The sequence below is a fragment of the Orycteropus afer genome, unplaced genomic scaffold (assembly GCF_000298275.1).
Source record: "Orycteropus afer afer isolate SDZICR_OR568_19922 unplaced genomic scaffold, OryAfe1.0 scaffold00489, whole genome shotgun sequence".
NCBI classification, from domain to species: Eukaryota; Metazoa; Chordata; class Mammalia; order Tubulidentata; family Orycteropodidae; genus Orycteropus; species Orycteropus afer.
In genome coordinates, this window is record NW_006922076.1 from 1783510 (window position 1) to 1796050 (window position 12541).

A 12541-nucleotide genomic window follows, 5' to 3' on the forward strand; every position below is an offset into this window, starting at 1 on the left:
GAGACGCGCGCCCGCCGGCGGCGCCTCAGGTCGCCTAGCGGAGCAGCGGGCCGCGTACGGCCGTGTGCGGCCTGGGCCTGAGCAGGCTTTGCTGTTTCCTCTCGTGGTTTATCCCGCCCGCCCGTCAGGGAGGTGAGCATCGAGCGCGTGTGAGGGCGCGAACGCTCTGTGGAGTCCGCACTCGGCCTGGGGTTGGGCGGGTCGCTGCCTCCGGGGCTGCGGGGAGCGGGAGGGAACCTACAGGATAATGGGATGGCGCAGGGAGCATGGCGTTTCCACGGAGCCGTGTGAGGACCGAGTCTGAGTGTGGAATGTGGAGCCGGCCGTCGGTGTGTTCGGAAGGACAGTAAGGCGGACCGGGGAGACCACGTCCAGGTCCCTTTTCTGAGGCTCCAAGTGGGCAATGGCGGCTGCTGGCCGTCCGCTAACGTGGGTCCTCCTTGCGTTTCTTAGTGAGCGGCGTGTGCTTGGAGAAGTCGTGTTTCCGGTGAGCTCGGCACCGTTTCCTGCGAATGGCTTCAGCTGGCCGACCGACTTCTGCTCCCTTGGCCTTGCATCGTTCTGTCTTTTGGACACTCTGGCCTGAGCTCTAGAAGATCTTTCATGAGGAACAGGTGAAAGCCCGGCGCCAGAGGGCGGTCAGCAACCCGACGCGCAGTCCACACCTAGAGCTGGGCGCCTTTCAAACTCTGTGCTGGGACAGGGACATGCTTAGGATGTTCACACAACGTCAAAAAAATAGAGCCTGAAAACAGAGCAGCGGTTGCTTGGAGTTGGAGGACTAACGAAAAGGGGGCTCTTGGAGCTGTTCTCTATTGTATGCGGATGGTCGTTAACACGACTCCTATAGCTGTCACGACTCACACAGATGTACAGCAGAGTCTGACTTCTATAGCTCTACGCGGGAGACCACGTGGTGGCCAGGACGCCTAGTGCTGCTGGAACTCCATGTGGTGAGAGCGTGAAATGGTGCAATCAGAGTGGCAGTTTCTTACAGACACCTTTCTTTGGTGTAGTACTGCAGCCCTGGGCATCTACTCAAGAAAAATGAAAAGTCTACAAGGACTCGTACAAGAAAGGTTACAGCAACTTGTTTCTAATAGCCCCAACTGGGGAACCGCCAGTGAATGATAAACTTTCGTAGGGTCTACCAACACTATAGATAAGTCTCAGAAACATTCTGCTAAGCAAAAGAGGCCAGACCATACAATTCCATTTATGTAAGGGCAGACAGAGCTTCAGGGACAGAAAGCCTCCAATGTAGGCGGCTAACCAAGGGGCAGGAGGGCACTTTCTGGTGTGAAGGAAGGTCCTGTTGAAGTAGATGATTCTGTTTTGTAATGACTTGTTAAAACTCCATTTTGCAGCAAAGTCCATATCACAAGCACTCCAGCATCACAGCATTTCTACTTCTCCCTATCCTTCTCAGAGAGCCCAGTAGCTATCTAAATCAAACATCTCTGAGAAACCGACTCCCCTCTTCCTTCTCTAAACCAAACATCCCTGAGAAACCCACTCACCCCTTCCTTTTCCTGAAAGCCCTGTAAATAGTAATTCCCAGAATTGGGGGCCCTATCTTGCCAACAGAAATTCTCAGAATTGAGGACCCCTCATTCCGGACTCTGTGTTTCTGCTCTGATAGTAAGCTAACCATTAATCTTCCCTAAACCATAACCTGGCAGTTTATTGCTTCTGTAAGACGCTCGTCTGCTTGCAGTCCTAAGCTTTATAAGCCTGCCTGAAATCAGGCTTGGGGCTGCAGTTGGGGAGAACGCTTTAGTTCCCTGCAGCCCAGCTATAGCTGAATAAAGACTCTTACAAATTCTGGACATCATAGTGGTCATCAGTTTTTTCCTGAACCCAAAACATTTGGGGGGCTCATCTGGGATGACCACTGTGTCCTAGGGCCTCTTCCAGGGAGGTGCCACCTGAGACGTTCCAGGGCCCCGGACTCCTAACTCCCTAGTTGAGTGGCTGCTCGAGGACGCCTTTGCAACGAATTCATTTTGAGTCACCTGGTTCCTCCGGAGGTAAGGCTGTAAGGCCAGTCTCTCTGTTGATTGGGAGAGGCGATTGGACACGATCTCAACCCCCCCAGTCTTTTCTTACCAGGACACTGAGTTGAGAAACCTGTCCAGAGAAAACTTGTTTTCCTGGAGCCTGGTCTGGTAAAACGTTGAACTGCCCTTGTTTTACTAGAATTCCTGTCCTATCCTCTCGAGAGTGCCTGGTATTTCTGGAATCTAACACGTTTTACTATTTTATGTTTTGTCATCTCCTCAGTGGTATTGTCAACTTCTTCCTCTTTCCTTGTTTGCCTCTGATTGGCGTTCTAACTTGTGGACTTGTGGCTGTTGGCCCCGACTGACTGGACTGTGGGACAGAAAATTCTCCTTGGATTGTGTTATGTTTTTTTATGTTTCTTTTTTGCAGGACTGAGTTGTTACACACAATAACTAAAGTTTAATTCTAAATACTACATTGGATTGGGAAGTTCAACCTTTCCAAAATATTCTAAACAAACTTTGAATTAGCATCTTGGGGTTCTTAGGTGGGTGTGAGTGTTTTGATGTATGGTGTGTGATTGTGTCTGGCCAACTAAACCCCTTAGGGATCAGGATGCTGGGGGCAAGTGTTGAGCCAGTCTCTTAACCAGTGGTGATCCTCATACGGCTCAGGGTGGTGGGTCTGCTGATAGTTCCGCAGACTTCTGGGTCAGGGATTTATACTGACCCACTAAAGCCAAGAAGCACCTGAAAAATCCTCACGAGAGGAATGGGAAAAGGAGTTTGGCACAGTGACTGATGGTGTGTGATTGTGTCTGGCCAACTGAACCCCTAAGGGATCAGGATGCTGAGAGCAAGTGTTGAGCCACTCCCTTAACCGGTGGTGATCCTCATACAGCTCAGGAGGATGGGTCTGCTGATAGTTCAGCAGACTTAGACTTCCAGGTCAGGGATTTATACTGACCCGCCAAAGCCAAGAGGCACCTGAAAAATCCTCGCGAAAGGGACAGGAAAAGGAGTTTGGCAAAGCGACTGATGGTGTCAACCCCAAATTCCTAAACCTTGATAGTTCAAGGGATATTTTATTGATTGTAGGCAGCTTAAAATTGCAAATACGTTGCTTCCATTTAGTGGAGAATATGGGAAACACTCCACAAATAAATCTCTTCAGTGTATCTTAGACAATTTTAAACTGGCATTCCAAGATGATTATGGTATTAAATTCAGTCCCAGATGCCTTAAAACTTTATGTAACTCAGAATGGCCAACTTTCAGGATGGGATGGCCTGACACTGGTACTTAGATCCCCACATTACTCAAGCAGTTTGGAATGTGGTGACTGGGAAACCAGGCCATCCAGATCAGTTCCCATATATTGATATTTGGTTAAGTTTAGTCCAGAAACCCCCCTATTTGGTTGAAGAAATGTGCCTGGGATACAAAACTATCAGTTAGGTTAACAACCTCAAAACCAAATAAAAAACAGCACCCAACCCCCTCCCTCCCTGTCCCAGAGGAAATTGTCATACCTCCACCCTATCACCAGGGACCCAGCAACCAATCACCACTGCCTGCAGCCCTAACAGCACCGGATTCCACTGAACCCCCTCTTCCTTCCGCTCGCCATACTCACAGTGGGGCACCCCTAGAGAAGCCAGCCCTACTCCCACTGCGACAAGCACCCCCTGGCAAAGGGGACCCTCGTGGTTGCCCTTTTTAATACACACTCCTATTCTAACTAGTGATCTGTATAATTGGAAAAACCAAACATCCTTATTTTTCTCAACGACCGCAAGCATTAGTTGGGTTACTAGAGTCTGTCTTCCAGACCCACCAGCCCACATGGGATGATTGTCAACAGATCTTGGTTGTGTTGTTTACGGCAGAAGAAAGAAAGGAGTCGAATTAGGCAGGGGGCAATAAAGGTGGTGATAGGTCCCACTGGGGGAACAGCAGAAGAGAATAGAGATAAGATAGAGGAAGAGTTTCCTGAGAAACGACCTAATTGGGACCCAAGTACTTCAGGTGGCTTACAGGCACTGAAAAAGTACCAACAGTTTCTATTAGCAGGCATAAAGAGTGTGGCTAAAAGACCCACTAATCTCTCCAAGGTAACTACTATAATTCAGCAAGACACTGAATCCCCCAATGCATTCTTAGAAAGACCGGTAGAAGCTTACCGAACCTATACTCCTGTTGACCCAGAAGAGCCAGCCAACCAGCAAGCTATTAACCTAGCCTCTGTAACCCAATCAGCACCAGACATAAAAAAGAAATTACAAAAACTGGAGGGGTTTGAAGGGGAGAACTTATCTGAGTTAGTAGAAATAGGTCACAAAGTAAACAATAATAGGGAGCCCAAGGAGGAGGCAAGGAGGAAAGCGATGACTAGAGCTATGGTGGCAGCCCTTGGAGATGTTGAGAGATCTCCCAGGGGATTGGTGAACAAAAGCCAGTTTAAAGCTAAAACTCAGAACCAAAAGCCTCTGGGGAGAAACCAGTGTGCATACTACAAGGACGAGGGACATTGGAAAAATGAGTGTCCAGAGAGAAAGGAAAGACCAAAAAGGAAACCCCCTGTCCTAAGCTTAACAGAATCAGAATAGAGGGGCCTAGGCTCTTTTTCCTTAAGCCCCCATGAGCCTAGGGTTACCATGAAAATTGGGTGCAGACCTGTTAAACTTAGTAGATACAGGGGCTACTTACTCCATCTTAACCTCACCTCTGGGACCTGTATCCACGGACTCCATTGAAGTCCAAGGAACTATAGGAAAAGCACTCAATGCCAATGGACCACACAAAGAACTGTAAACTTAAGAAACCATACTGTGATTCTTTCATTCTGATGCCAGACTGCCCATTCCCCTTACTCGGTCGGGATTTACTCAGAAAGCTTCGAGCCACCATCTCTTTTGAAAACCAGGAGGCCCGCTTGTCAATACAATCACCTACTGTCCTCTTAACCTGCCCCCTTTCTTTCTTTCTTTTTTTTTTTTTTTTTATTAGGATTTGGGTGAAGATTTACAGAGTAAATTCACTTTTCATACAGCAGTTCACATATACTTTGTCTCATGTCATTGACCAAAATTTACAATGCAGCAGCTCCCCTCCCACTTCCTCCCCATAGTTACCTCCTCCCAGTGTCCATCCCTTCATACTCTTCTGCACCCTGAGCTATCTCCCTGTGCATAAGCAGCCCTTCCTTCTCCCATGATTGTTCTCTCCAGAGCGTGTGTCTACTTGAGGTAAATGTTTAACTCACATGCCTGTACTTTGTTTGGCTAGAAACCACAGGTGTGGGTTCAATTCCAGACCTGAAGGGCAGCTAGGGGCCATAGTCTCAGTGGTTACACCAGGCTCCATTGGACCAGCAAACCTGGTCTGCACCTTCTTTTTTTTTTTTTTTTTTTTTTTTTGCCTCCAAATGATTTTGAGTTTTGTACCACATTGTTCTCCCTCTTTATGCAGGATCTCCTACATCCCTTCCAAGTGGATGTTAACCTGCCCCCTTTCTGAAGAGTATCTATTACTGACTGAGGACCGCCCGCCAAGTCCAGCAGATGGCTACCTGAAACATCTCAAATGGACCTTCCCTGAAGTATGGGAAGAAGATAACCCACCTGGACTGGCAAACCATCAACTCCCGGTCGTCGTCCAGCTGAAAGCCAGTGCTTTACCAGTATAGGTAAAACAGTATCCTATAACACGTGAGACCAAAATAGGTATCACTCCACACATCAGGCGGCTGTTGGCTGCAGGAATTCTAAGCAAGTGCCAGTCCCCTTAGAACACACTGCTTTTTCCAGTACTGAAAGCAGGGACCAAGGACTATTGACCTGTCCAGGACCTGTGGGAAGTGAATAAACGGGTAGAAACTATAAGTCCTACAGTTCCAAACCCATACACCCTACTAAGCCTTTTGCCTCCTAGCCATCAGTGGTACACTGTTTTGGATTTAAAGGATGCTTTCTTTTGCATACCGTTGGCCTCTGTGAGCCAACCAATATTTGCCTTCAAATGGATAGATACTGAAGTTGGAGTGGCAGGGCAATTCACCTGGACCCGCCTCTTTCAAGGGTTCAAGAACTCGCCCACTTTCTTCGATGAGCCTTGAATATGGACTTCTTGTTGTTCTTATGTGCTGTCAAGTTGGACCCGACTCATAGTGACCCCTCCTTGGGTTTCCGAGGCAGTATCACTATGGAAGTAGATTGCCCCATCTTCCTTCCAAAGAGTGGCTAGTGGGTTTGAACCTCCAACCTTCTGGTTAGCAGTCAAGTAAGTGCCTTAGGCACTATGCTACCAGAGCTCCCTAAATATGGACTTTGCAGCCTATAAAACCCAGTGGCCTCAATGCACCCTTGTTCCGTATGTAGATGACCTCCTGCTGATGGCCAGTGACCAAAAAACTTGCAAGATGGCCACCAAAAGCCTTTTGGATAACTTGCAGAAGTTAGGTTACAGAGTCTCAGCTAAAAAGGCCCAAGTTAACAAACAACAGGTCACCTACATGGGACACACTCTACGCAAAGAACAGTGGGCACTGTCCAGAGCCAGGATTGCGGTGATCACTGCTATTCCCATGCTGTCCACCAAACACCAAATTCTGGGGACAGTTGGCTACTGCAGACTTTGGATACTGGGCTTTGCAGAGCTAGCCAAGCCCTTGTATCAGGCCACATGAGGAAATGGGGCACTTAAATGGACAGAAGTTAAACAAAAGGCCTTTTAAAGCCTAAAACAGGCCCTCATGCAAGCCCCAGCCTTGGCTTTACCTGTTATCTCTAAGCCCTTCTCTTCATACACAAACGGTCAGAATAGCAAGAGGAGCCCTCACTCAGAAGCTAGGACCCTGGGACAGGCCAGTAGCTTATCTATCAAAAAGATTGGACCTGGTAGCGGCAGGCTGGCCTCCATGCATCAGAGCAGTAGCTGCCACTGCCATCCTGGTCAAAGAGGCAGACATGATGACCATGGGAAAAGAGCTAGCTATATTGGCTCCTCACTCAGTAGATTCTCTACTTCGAAGCCCCCCAGACCAGTGGATGACTAATGCCCGAATCACTCAGTACCAGGCCCTTCTATTGGACCAGCCCCGAGTGTGGTTTCTGAAGACCTCCATCCTGAACCCAGCCACCCTCCTATCTGAGGCCAAAGTGAACCATGACTGCACAGAGGTATTGGAGAAAATCCACACGGCGAGGCCAGACCTTACAGATGTTCCCTTACCTGATGCAGAAGTAGAACTATTCACAGACGGGAGCAGTTTTATGAACAAAGGCACCAGGTATGCTGGAGCTGCGGGGGTCACTCTAGACTCTGTAATCTGGTCGGCCCCTCTACCACACAACACTCTGCACAAAAGGCTGAACTAACAGCACTAATAAAGGCCCTCCAATGGGCCAACCAAAGGGAAGAAAGCATCCACCTGTTTTATAGACGGATTAAATTAGGTAATATATGCCACACTTTGACTGGAGTCACTGCATGGTGAGAGCGTAATAAACATTGCATCATCACTCTTTTATAGTTAAAAATTTTATATACGCTATTTAAATTTATTGAAACTGAGCAAATCTCTGGGATGTCAGGGTCCTCCCCATCATAAGAAATTTTCTCAGAAATTATTGTTTTTAGGTGCCATTGAGTTTAGCAACCCCATATACAACAGAATGAAACACTGCTCGGTCTCGCGCCACCTTCATCTTCCTTGCTATACTTGAGCCCCTCGTCATAGCCACCATGCCAATCCATCTTGTTGAGGGTCTTCCCCTTTTTCAATGACCCTTTACTTTACCAATCATATCCTCCAGGGAGTGGTCCCTTCTGACAACATGACCAAACTAGGTGAGATGAAGTCTGCCCATTCTTCCAAGAAGCACTCTAGCTGTACTATAAAGGATTATGTTTACATAAATCTGACATGTTCTGAGAGAAATGATTTAAAAAATTGGAGACTCACCATAACCCAATAACCATTTTTTAGTCTTCCCTGCAGCTATTTGTGGCCAAGTAACTAAGCTAAAGCAATGGAAGGTGAACGCACAGTAATGTATGTACCTCATACAGGGAACTCAACATACATTTCCTGTCTGCCTATTTCACTTTGGAAGTGCAGATGTGAACTGAAGAAGCTGTCCTAGGCTGCAGTATGGAAGCTGGGGATTAAGTGGAGAAATAGAAGGCATTTTTCTCCCAAGCACAATGAAGCTGCCGTAATTAGTCCTGTTTTTATTCTGGTCTGTTTACATGAGACAAACTTAATGTACTGAATTTTTTATGTCTTACACTGGCCTCGGGAGCTCTGGTAGCATAGTGGCTAAGGCACTTGACTGCTAACCAGAAGGCTGGCGGTTCATATCCACCAGCCACTCCCCGGAAGGAAGATGGGGCAATCTACTTCCGTAGTGATACTGCCTTGGAAACCCAAGAAGGGGTCGTTATGAGTCAGGTCTGACTCGACGGCACATAACTAACACTGGCCTCACCAGGCTAATAGGTATCTTAATACCAAGACTTTATTGAACTGAGGTAACAGTTGTTGTTATTGTTAGGTGCCATCGAGTCATCTCCGACTCCTAACAACCCTATCCATGGCAGAACAAAACACCGCCCGGCCCTGAGCCAGCTTCATGAATCTTGCTATACTTGAGCCCATTGCTGCTGCCACTGTGTCAGTCCATCTCATTGAGGGGCTTCCCCTCTTCCATCAACTCTCCACCTTACCAAGCATGACATCCTTCTCCAGGGAATGATCCCTTTTGACAACATGACCAAAGTATGTGAGGCGAAGTCTGGCCATTCTTGCCTCCAAGGAGCATTCTGACTGTACTTCTTCCAGGACAGCCCTGTTCTTTTAGCAATTCATGGTACTTTCAGCATTCTTCCCCAACATCACAGCTCAAAAGCATCAGATCTTCAGTCTTCCTTATTCATTGTCTAGCTCTGATGCAGATGAGGTGATTGAAAATACCATGGCTTGTGTCAGGTGTACCTTAGTCCTCAAGGAGACATCTTTGCTCCTCAGCTCTTGAAAGACATCCTTTGCAGCCAATTTGCCCAGTGCTATATGTTGTCTGACATCCTGACTGCTGATTCCATTGGCGCCGACTGTAGAACCAAGAAGTCTTTGACAATTTCAATCTTTTCTTCATTTATTGTAATGTTGCTTACAGTACCAGTTGTGAGGATTTTTGTTTTATGTTGAGATGTAATCCATACTGTAGAGTGTACTCTTAATCTCCATCAGTAAGTACTTCAAGTCATCCTCACTTACAGCAAGCAAAGTTGTGTCGTCAGCATATCGCAGGTTGTCGTTATTGATTCTTCCTCCAGTCCTAATGCCACATTCTTCATATAATCCAGCTTCTCGGATTATTTGCTCAGTGTACAGGTTGAATAAGTATGGTGAAAGGATACAACCCTGATAGACTCCCTTCTTGATTTTAAACCATGTAGTGTTCCCTTTTTCTGTTCCAACGACTGCCTGCTGGTCTGTGTACAGGTTCCTCATGAGTACAATTAAGGGTACTGGAATTCCCATTCTTCTCGATGTTATCCACAATTTGTTATGATCCACACAATCAAATGCTTTTACGTAGTCAATAAAACACAAGTAAACATCTTTCTGGTATTCTTTGCTTTTAGCCAAGAGCCATCTGACATCAGCAATGATACCTCTCATTCCACATCCTCTTTGGAATCCAGCTTGCATTTCTGGAAGTTCTCTATCAATATACTGCTGCAACCATTTTTTAATTATATTGAGTAATATTTTATTTGCATGCAATATTAATGATACTGTTTGATAATTTTCACATTCTGTGGGATCACTTCTCTTTGAAATGGGTACATTGGTCAGGTACCTGTCTTCCATATCTCTTTCCATAATGGAGTGAGTGCCTCCAAGTGGGCATCCGTTTGTTGAAACATGTCAATGGGTATTCCTTCAATTCCTGGAGCCTTGTTTTTCGCCAATTCCTTCTGTGCAGCTTCGACTTCTTCCTTCAGTACTATTGGTTCTTGAACATACGCCACTTCCTGAAATGGATGAAGATCGACCAGTTCTTTTTGGTACAGTTACTCTGTGTATTCTTTCCATCTTCTTTTGATGCCTCTGCATCATTCAGTATTTTTCCCATAGACTCTTTGAATATTGCAACTTGAGGCTTAGTTTTTTTCTCAGTTCTTTCAGCTTGAGAAATGCCAAGCATGTTCTTCCCTTTTGTTTTTCTAACTCCAGGTCTTTGCACATTTCATTATAGTAATTGGCTTGTCTGCTTGAGCTGGTCTTTGAAATCATCTGTTCAGCTCTTTTATCTTGTCATTCCTTCCATTTACTTTACTTTTCGCTCAAGGGCAAGTTTCAGAGTGTCTTCTGACATCCATTTTGGTCTTTTCTTTCTCGTATTTTTAATGACCTCTTGCTTTCTTCATGGATGATGCTCTTGATGTCATCCCACAATTCTGGTTTTTGGTCATTGCTCTTCAATGCATCAAACTATTCTTTTGATGGTCTCTAAATTCAGGAGGGATATATTCAAGGTCATATTTTGACTCTTATGGACTTGTTTTAATTGTCTTCAACTTGCATATGAGCAGTTGATGGTCTGTTCCACAATCGGCTCCTGGCCTTGTTTTGGCTGAAGATACCAGTTTTGGCTGAGCTAACAGTAAGGGACCCTATTCTGGCCCGTCCTCTTCACTACCACATCATACAGTCTAATTGAAATTTAATAAGACTGGAATAATCAAGGAATAGTTAAGAGGTTCCAGGTCTAATTTTCCAGAGAAAGTAAAACTCTATTTTTAAGAAGCCAAACCTATCATTGACCACTAACTTTGAGGCAGAAGTGAGAAATTTTTTAACATATAAACAACTACAAGTAGAAATAAATACAAATTAAGTTTAGAATTGATGGTCATCTTTGAGATCAATAGATTTGATCTAATTACTAATTGTACTTTGTCTAACTCCTAGCCCTTACCTCATCCCAGATCACGAGGCAGGCAAGGACTGGGGGAGTCCCTACAATTGAGTGAGGTGTCCTATTTTTCATTTGCCTGTGTGTATATCCTTTAATGGGAGAGAGGTGAGAACAGGCTTGTTCTTGGGAATCAAGAACAATTCTTGGGAATCAAAATTTTGGGATGGCAGTAGATGAAGCTAAGGCCAGAAAATGGGAGGCATTGTTGATCTTGTTGAGGATGTTATCACGAGACTAACGGGAAATCACAGAGCGTTTTATCAGAAGAGTAACAGGATCAGCTTTGTGTTGTAAGAAGTGCCCCTGACATCAAGCTCAATTGGCCTAACACACTACACAAAAACATTGTTCCACATCCTACTTTGCTAAGTAACAACTGGGATCTTGAAAGCTTGCAAGTGGCCATCTAGATGGGTCTCTCCTCGTCTACAGCAAAGAAAATGAAGAAAACCAAAGACACATGGAAACAATTAGCCCAAGGGACTGGTAGACCATGTGATCCTTAGCCTATATGACCATGAGATCAGAAGAACTAGATGGTGCCCAATACCATTGTCAACCACTTGGTGGGGGTATTTGTGGGAGAACAATGTGAAACAGAACTCAAAATCATTTTTTAAAAAATGACCAGGTTTGCTGGTCTGATAGAGCCTGGTGAGACACGTGACAATGTGGACCCTAGCTACCCTTCAGATCTCGAATTGAACTCACTCCCATGGCTTCCAGACAAACAAGAGATAGGCATATGGTCTGAACATTTACATTAGGTAGATACACTACTTGGAGCAGTCAGTCATGGGAGATGAGAAGGGTAGTGTATGCACAGTGAGACAGCTGGGGGGCAGGAGTGCACAGGAGGGAAGGACACAGGGAAGAGGTAACGGGAGGAAGTGGGAAGAGAGCTGTTAAATTTTGGGAATTGCAGTCAATGTCATGAGACAAAATGTATATGAACTGCTGTACGGAAAATGAATTTGCTCTGCAAATGTTCACCCAAATCACACACAAAAATTTTAAAAAAGAAGAAAACACCCCTGCCACATCAGGTGGAATGCACCGAGAAGGTGTGGGAGTGGATGCAAGGAGGTCTTGTGTGGATTTGCATAACTATCACAAGATAAACAGCAAAGACTGACTTCCACACCTGCCTGAGGACTTGCTGCCATTCTGTGAAAATGCCTCAGTGGGATAACATATGCCTTCAAGCAGTATTTCCTAAATTTATAAGGTGCCTAAGAATAGACTACAATCAAGGTATGAATAACTAAAGACACATAAGAGTTCAGTTCCAGCTGTAATCTTCAGTGTTAAGCTTTATACTTTACAAAGCAAATTTAGATGTATTTTAATTAATCTTCACAGCCAACTGAGGTAGGTGGAGCAAAGTAATACTAATAGTAATAAAACCCATTGCATGGAGTTGATTCTGATTCATAGCAACCCTAAGCGACAGAGTAGAGCTGCTTCATAGGGTTTCCAAGGCTGTAATCTTTATAGGCACTGACACATCCTTCCATAGAGCAACTGGTGAGTTTGAACTGCTGACCT